The following is a 6,000-nucleotide window of genomic DNA, read 5'->3' as shown; positions in this document are numbered from 1 at the left end:
ATATATATTAGAATAGAAAATTAGAGTATTTAGGAATTTTTGGAATATTCCTCCTCTGCCAGAAGGCTGCATGCTCACCTTGCTGTGTGGTGGGCTGGGTTTTGCTGTCATCCAGTGTTTCTGGATACTTCCTGCTGCTTCTGCTCTACACTGCACTACATTTCTAGTCGGGCTGAAAAAAAAAAAGGCTCAATAGCTGCAGAAAAAAAGAGGAAGATTGCAGGAACATGCATGTCTAGCCTGCAGGCTGCGTGCAGCTCTGGACAGCTAGTAATGTGGTCCCACAAGATCATTAACTTTTAATATTATTATGTGATTTTTAGTGATATTTTTCATGAGTCAATTGTGTGTAGCTTGAGCACAGAGTATGTAGCTGACAAGTGAACACTGTGAAGGGGCAGGCATAATGCAGGTCTAACTGCCTCTTGCAGTCACCACGCTCACTCAAGTTGAAATGAAACCCTCACAGTACATTGTCATCAAAGTTGAGAATTTAATAAAGTCTAAGGGACTGAATCAGGAAATACAATTGATTTTTCTGAAGTAAGGTGGCTAAGTTGTGCTAAAATGCTAAAAAGGTTTTATGATTTGCAAAATGAAATCAAGTCATGTATGAATCAAAAGGAAAATGTGTGCCATAACTTGGAGATGAAAACTGGCTCTCAGATCTAGCATTTTTGGTGGATTTGATCACTTGTTTAAATGAGTTAAACAAATGTCTTTAAGGTGAAAATTGATTTATCTCTGCTATTTCAAACCGTAACAGCATTCACAATTAAATTACGGCAAACTCAAGTTACAACAAATAATTTTACGCATTTTGATATGTTGGCTAAACACAGTCTTATGAGTAGCAAAAAAATAGGTGGCCTTGCTTTCTATTTTGGTAAAGGAATTTGAGAATATCTTTCAGGATCTCCAGATCATTATTCTCTTTCTCTATACTTGACTCTATTTCAGTCAACATAAATTATATACAGATTTTCAAGTTGAATGTATAGAGTTGTAATCAGACATTCCAATCAAAGAAAAATTTTATTATGTCTCTTTACTAGACTTTTAAAGAACCAGTCTTACCAGAGAAAAATATCCCTTGCTTCACAATCACATTTTATACGTGTCATTATTTTTTGACAGTACATACATTTGTGAGTAGCTATTTTCAAGGATGAAACAGAGTAAAATTAGATCAAAAATTTCTGACAAGCACCTTGGGAACTAAGGCTTGCAAGTGCTTTCATCAAACCAGTATATTGTATTAGTTTCTTAAAAATAAGGTCAAATATCCCACTAGTTCTATTTTGTTGTCTTCTTTTTTTATGTTTTAATAATTTGTAATAGAAATTTTGTTACTTATGTTTATTAACTATACTATGCATTTTATATACAGCCCAAAACAATCCCTCCTCACTCGATGCAGCCCAGGCAAATAACAAGTTTAGATACTCATGCTGCAGGAAGAGGCAGGGTTGCCAGTAGAAGGAGGACTGATTAAGTGATCATGTTTCTATTCCAAGTTTTTTGATTTAAAAACTTGCTAGTAATGTTTATTTCAGTATTCTCACAGGTGGTTACACAGGGCTTTCAATCCTTCACACTGAGACAGCATTTGGTTCATTCCAGAGGATGGTAGCAATTCAGCCTCTTTTTGTGAGATCAGAATGCTGAGGAACATAGTTGGTGCTCAGCAAAATGAGCGTGCCCCTGTGCAAGGTGACAGAAGATGACTTCAGTGAGAGTGAGTTCCTGGTGCAAGTGCAATGAATTCCAGTTAACAGTGGATCATGGAGGGCTTCTGCAAAGAGAGGGTAATAATGCCTTCAAATGCCACATGAAATGTCTTGGGCAATAAAGATTTTGACTCACCTCCTTGTCAGATGACTTACAACTGAAAACATGCAAATCAACAACTTTTTTTCTAGGTGATTGCAAAAGAGTGAAGAGAAGTTCACAGTGTTGACAAGCCTCATGTGGCTGTGAGGTATGGCATGAATTTTGTTGAATTTGTTTCTGTTGAGAGAAGCAGACCTTTCACTTACTTCATCTGAGCTACGATGTTTGTGTTACTGTCATTCAGAAGAGACTGGGAGAAGGTATTGCTAGTACTTGCAGTTGAGTATTGTCCTCGCAGAGGTGCAAGATAACACCATTTTTCTTTCACAAACTTCCTGGTCTCTTGCAGCTTTGATGGCAAGTGATGGATGACAATGCAGCTGTTAGGGCAGCCAGATAAATGAATGCATTTGAAGATTTGTCTTGCGTGAATAGATGTTCCTTTGTACATATTTGGAAAGCCCATTTGAATAGATAATGAATGATATGCCATATTTAGTGGCTTTAACTTTTGTGTCAGAGGAGTCAACATTTTTGAGGATGGGAACGTCCCATACCTTTTAATCAATGTGAGATGTAGCAAGTACTTTTGTTGTACTTTGAAAGTCTTGAATTCAAAATCTACTGTGTGTATTGCTGTGTGCCCACCTGACCTATGGAGTTCCTTAGGTATCTTAGGAAATGAGATGGAACACTTCTGTAAGATTATAGGGCAGTTGCTAGATTTGAGAATTGTAGAGCAAGGTACAAATATGTTGCTTGAAGATTTGGCATTTATATTGTATCAGTATTTTCAAAGACCTCCCTACCTAACTTTTCTCATATAAAGCCTTAAATGGATCTGTTCATTAAGAAATATTCCCTTAATATTGCAAAACATTTTAAAACATTTTTAAAAATAAAGAATCATAGAATTGTTTGGATTGGAAGGGACCTTAAAGATCATCTAGTTTGAACCCTGCTGCCATGGCAGGGGAGGAAGAGGGGATTGCCACTCACTAGATCAGGCTGCCTAGGGCCCCACCCAACCTGTCTTTGAACACCTTCAGGGCGTTTCTCTAGGCAACCTGTTCCAGTGTCTCACCACCCTCTGAGTAAAAAACTTCTTCCTAATATCTTCCCTCTTTTAGTTTAAAACCATTCTCCTTTGTGCTGTCACTGCATGCCTTGTAAAGAGTTGGTCTCTTTCCTGTTTATAAGCTTCTTTTAATTTCTGGAAGGCTGCAGTCAGGTTTCCCTGGGCTTCTCTTTTCCAAACTGATCAAGCCAAGCTTCCTCAACCTTTCTTCACAAGAGAGGTTCTACCTTTTGATCATCTTCGTGGCTCTCTTCTGGATCTGCTCCACAGATTCTTTTGTTGGGGCCCTAGGCCTGGACGCAGTACTCCAGATGAGGCCTCATGAGGGCAGAGTAGAGAGACAATCACCTCCCTCATCCTGAGGGCCTCCTCTCTTTTGATGCAGTCCAGGATACAGTTAGCTTTTCGGACTGCAAGTATGCATTCCAGGCTCCTGTCAAGCTTTTCATCCATCAGAACCCTTACTACTTCTCTGCAGAGTTGCTTTGAATGAGTTCTCTCCATCTGTATGTATATCTGCCTCAAACCAAACGCAGCACCCTTGGGTATTGAATCTCGTTAGGTTCACGTGGATCGCTTCTCAGGCTTGTCCAGTTTCCTTTGGATGGTATCTCTTCCTTTTGTTGTACCAACTGCACCACTCAGTTTAGTGTCAACAGCAAACTTGCTGAGGGTACACTCAATCCCACTCTCTCTATATATAATTAATAAAGATGTTGAAGAGCACCAATTCCAAGACTGACCTCTGGGGGAGATAACACTTATCACCGGTCTCCAGCTGTTGACCACAGTCCTCTGTCTGTGACCACTCAACCAATTCTTTATCCACTGAATAGTTCACCTTTCAAATCCACATATTTCCAATTTAGAGATAAGAACGTGGTGTGGGACCATGTCAAAAGCCTTGCAGAAGTCTGAGTAGGTGACATCACTCACAGAAAGCTACCAGATTGGTCAGGTACAATCTGCCTTGGTGAAGCTGTGCTGGCTGTGTTGCATCACTCCTCATCTTGCACATGCTTTAACATAGCTTCCAGGAGGATCTGCTGCATGATTTTCCCAGGCACAAATGTGAGGCTCTCTAGCTTGTAATTTCCCAGATCTTCCTTTCTCCCTTTCTTGAAAATGGGAGTAACAGAAAAAGGGGTTTTTCCCCTCAATTTCTGCCTTCAGTACATATGTGAAAGTAGTCTGAAGTTATTCAGAGAATCTGCCTGGTATGTTTGTCCAACAAATTCTGATTTCAAAATGTAAGCTTTTCTGAATACTTGTCGAGTGTTCCTAGGCTCAGCTATGGATGGGAAGACATGTTGTGGGGAAGTTTGGGATCACCTCCTCTACAACACCTTCAACTAGTAGCAACAGCCCCTCTGGGATCAGCACAATAACATCAGGCTTCTGAGCCTTGTATATTGAGGAAAATACAGTTGGACCACTTGTATTTTCTCTCTGTTGTCTCTTCCACCTTGCAGCTAATGAAATCTTGGTGTACCAAATGTCTGGGAGTACCTGCAGCCTTCTGGAGTAGGAAGAGATGCAGATGCAGTGTTATTTTAGATGCCTGGGTTTAACTAAATGTAATGCTCTCTAGCTATGGCATCTTCACCAGCAGGACAGGTGAGGAAATCTTGTCTTGGGCTGTAATTAGGTTGAAACAGAACACCAATCTCTGTTGTTATCTTCCTAAACTAAGTGTGGATTTAGGGAAAGAACAAGTAAGCACATAATCTGTCCAGCTGTACTGATAATTTGTGTTATTTCAGTTTTGGAGTTAGAAGTAGTAGAGTATGCAAGTCTCAGCCTCTACAGCTACAGAATTTTATAGCTAATATTGGAAAATCATGAGTCACAGTGTCAACCTGTTCCTGTTTTTCTCCCTCTGAAGAGATTCAAAGTGATAGGAGCCTACATGCTTAATGATGCCTTTTGAGCTTATTAACTTTGCAGGATAGGCTCTCCAACTGGTCTTTGAAAAACTAGTCTGGTTAGAAAATCGGTATTTCAAATGCCTAGGAAAATATTATTTTTCTGAAGACTCCTCAGAGACCAGTGACTTGACTCTCTCAGCCCCAAAGCTTTATTTAGTCCTCAGCAACCTCTTGCCGCACTCACAGTCATCTCTCCTTTTCCTCTTCTTGCACTCTGTAGCCTTCTGCCCTCTATTCACAGCTTCCCAAAATAGACAGCCAGGATACTGAACTCTCTACCTTGTTAACTCTTCCTTGTCTTCTATTCTCACTGCAAATTTGTTCCTTCTCCAGCTTGCTCTGGAGATCCTCCTTAATAAAGTATCAATTTAACTCCTGCCATTTTTTCTTTTTTTTTTGTCCAAAGGCTTCCTTTTTCACACTGTGTTCTTCCCATAGGATGTTGCCCTCAATCTCTGTCTTCATTTTCTGCACTGTCATACCCTCCTATCACACATTCACAGATCCTCCCATTGTCCTCTAGCTGAATTCTGAACAGGTAACAACAAGCCTGCATTCACAGTAGCTGGAAAGTGCAAGTTAAGATTTTTCTTAGTAGGAAATATTTATTCTTCAAATAGAAGTTTTAAGGGAATCAAATCCTTACGGTCACAGCTGGGCTCCTTCCACTATACAGATGGGGGAAAAGGACACTGGGCATTTGGAGATTTATGGGAAAAAATAATGAGCTTCATCCTTTATTAATATAACAACTAATAACAAAAAACCTATTCCTAAATTCAGAGATGTGAGAGGTTGCCCTTTCTGAAGTAGTGTGGAGCTGATTCTATAGCCAGTTCTGGAATTTTTTGTCTTTTCTAATTTCAGGTGTCTTCTGTGGACCTATTTTCAGCTGCAATTTGAGAATAAAAACAGAGTACATTAACTCCTGTTTTGTTTGAATTGTTCTTGCACTTTTTCCTCTGGTTTCCTTCTGTTGCAGAGCACAATCTGAACTCAGTTTCTGTCAGGTTGTTACTCAACAATCCTGCAGTCTTCAGCACCCAGGTAGCTCTTTTCTGTTTCTCTTTTTTTCTGAGCAGCTAAGAAGCAGGATTCATTTGTAGTTGGAGCAGCAACCAGGAATTTTTTGCATGTTTTGTAGAAGTTTCTTCTTTTACA

The 6,000-nt window shown here is 39.7% G+C and overlaps 1 protein-coding gene across 2 annotated transcripts in view; it reads left to right on the top strand.

Annotated features, from left to right (window-relative positions):
• Positions 1 to 1,595: 1,595 nt before the first annotated feature.
• Positions 1,596 to 6,000, top strand: part of FAR2 (fatty acyl-CoA reductase 2) — a 114,397-nt gene continuing 109,992 nt past the window's right edge. The window contains exons 1-2 of one of the 2 annotated variants that reach the window (XM_003202566.4): positions 1,596 to 1,808; positions 1,923 to 1,981. The gene's annotated coding sequence lies outside the window, so the exon portion shown is untranslated. The remainder of the gene's footprint in view (positions 1,809 to 1,922; positions 1,982 to 6,000) is intronic. The other variant, XM_010716344.3, reaches the window with a different exon arrangement.

Source organism: Meleagris gallopavo, chromosome 1, assembly GCF_000146605.3.
Source record: "Meleagris gallopavo isolate NT-WF06-2002-E0010 breed Aviagen turkey brand Nicholas breeding stock chromosome 1, Turkey_5.1, whole genome shotgun sequence".
NCBI lineage: Eukaryota > Metazoa > Chordata > Aves > Galliformes > Phasianidae > Meleagris > Meleagris gallopavo.
This window is presented reverse-complemented; position numbering and strand designations above follow the sequence as displayed.